This window comes from Lathyrus oleraceus, chromosome 7 (assembly GCF_024323335.1).
Source record: "Lathyrus oleraceus cultivar Zhongwan6 chromosome 7, CAAS_Psat_ZW6_1.0, whole genome shotgun sequence".
Lineage (NCBI taxonomy): Eukaryota > Viridiplantae > Streptophyta > Magnoliopsida > Fabales > Fabaceae > Lathyrus > Lathyrus oleraceus.
The window spans coordinates 380,552,927-380,555,402 of record NC_066585.1 but is presented as its reverse complement, the minus strand read 5'-3'; positions in this window follow the sequence as shown (position 1 = coordinate 380,555,402).

Here is a 2,476-nt window from a genome sequence, read left to right as displayed (position 1 = left end):
CCCTTTTTTTTTTCCAGACTCAAAAAGTAAGTAAATCATAATTTTATTGATAAGAAGAAAAACTTTACATAGTACAGAAGGAAGCAAAAGAAACAAAACATTAGAGCCAAAAAACACTTAGAAAAAAAAGAAAGAAATACTAGAGTGTCTAAGGGTTTGGTGGAGGAGGCATCCTCTGAAGTAACTCAACTAGCAAACTCTGAATGCTGGAGTTGACCTGGTCTTGTTTGTCAAGTCTGGCTCTGACCAGTTGTTGTTCCTTCTACAGCTCTTCTAGAGTCTTGATGACTAGAGGAGCAAGGCCAGTTGTTGATGACTCTCCTTGAGTCACAGCAACCTTAGTGGTCTTCTCAGCATCTTCAGTAACTTTCTGAGCAACTTCAACGACCATTGTGCTTCTGGTTCAACTTTCTCTCTTGCTGCAGCTTTCTCAGCTGCCTCCCTGGCAGCAGCTTCTGCAGCTTCTTTCTCCACAACTTCCCTTTCTGCCTTCTCATCAGCTTCCCTTTCTGCCTTCTCACCAGCTTCCATCGCCATACAAGCCTCCAGCTTCTCCTTAGCACCTTGGATGAAGTCATTTATGACTTATTCAGATAGGCCCTCCAGCTTGAAGACTTCAGAAGTCATCCATCTGATGAATCTGTTCCAGTTGGTCCTTACTTCAGAAGGATTGCCATTGGTGCTGGATTCGTCAGAGAGCTTCTTGAATCTGGAAGTTGAACTCTATGAGAACTTAGCTAGTGCCTCATCAAATGTGGGTAGTGTGAGTTTGGGTTCAAAGGGTTCAATATAGGGTTCTAGAATTGGTTCAGAGGGTTCTAGTACAGAGGGTTCAGGTACAAAAGGAGTCTCTTCAGGGTCAGTTGTGGCCTGAAGTTCTTCATGGTTTGGGGAGGTTGGGTCAGGGTTATATGAACCAGAATGTTCAGTGTAGAAGTGAGGTCATAATAAGGAGGGGATCTAGGGGCGGAAAAGAGGGTTGGTGATAAGGGTTCGTTGAACATGATGGCTTCATAGTGGGAGATGGATGTTGTGTGAAGGTTGAAGAGAGATAATGGAGATGAGGTTGTGATGGTTCTGAGAGGTATGGGGTCAGAAGTTGGGGGTTCTGATGGGTTTAGTTCATAAAGGATTGATATAGAAGGTGTTAGTTCAGATATAGAAGGGAGTGATGTTGTTGGTTATTGAGATTTGGATTTTGCTTTGGGAGCTATAATATGTGTGGAAGATGAGATGAAGGATGTTGTAACAGTGGTTGAAAGTGTGAGGGGTGGTAGAGGGAGTGATGAGGCAAGTTTCCTAGAACTAGAAGGATGTGGAGCTTCTGAGATAGGTGACTTACTTGAAGGTGATGAAGAAGTCAGAGGCACTGGCTTCTTCTGGGTCGCTGAAGACTCTCTCAGCTTGAGAATCTTCTTCTTCGTCTTCTGAGAAGGTTCCCTCTTTATCTTCAGGAAGTTAGGAGGCTGATCTAGGAGCCAATCCAAGTTGAAACCATAGATGTCGAAGCCTTGAGCTTCTAGATCTTGCAGATAACAAGCTATAACTTATTGAGGGTCAATCTTTGAGAAGAGGTACATCTCATTAGATTTCTCTATGTGGTCCTTCAGTGCTTCCCAAGAGGTGTTTCTGATGGGTTTGATGCGAACTTTGTCAATCAGACCCATGCTCTTCAGATTCCTCCCATTGAGAGGCTTCCCCACATCTACAATGACGTCTTCTATCAGATTCAGAGAGATGAGATGGTCCACCAGACCACTCTCAATCAGAACATCTGAGATCAATCTGCCCAGAGGGATGTAGTTCCTGGGATTCATGTTGTTCCTGGTATCTTTGACAAAGTCTCTTAGATACTTGAAGAGGAGAGAAGGTAGGTTGAGCTTCAGACCTTTGTGCAGACAATATAAGATGCACTTATAATCTATGTTGATGTAAGCTAGATGAAGGACTATGGTGAATGCATCCCAAAATTATCTTGATCCACACCCTCAGATTCTTGTGAAGCTCTTTATTCTTGGACGTTCTTCCTTCTGGGTTCTGAGAGAAGATGGTGGGGATGATTTCCCGGGACATGTACTTAACCCTATGGTTTATGTTGTAGATTCTTCTTCCCCCAGCCTTTTCCATATTCAGAAGCGCAACTATGGATTTCTTAGTGATTACCGTCTTGATGCCCAGAACGTGAGAAACAATGTAGTGATCATCACAGTCAGTGAATCTCCAGAGTTCCTTCACCAGGTTTATGTAGATGGGGCCATAGAGACGGTTGAAGTAAGTAAGCCACCCTTGATTCTTTAGTTCTGGTGTTAGGTCCCTACCATTTGCTTTGAGGTTCTCAAAGTCCACCAGTAACTCACAAAGAACTTCAAGCTGTTCAAATGGAGTTGCAAGGTTTATGTGGGCAGGATGATCAAGAACATGGGGTTCTTGATACGAAGTTGTTGTTGGAGTAGTAGTTGTGGATGCAACTTGTTGA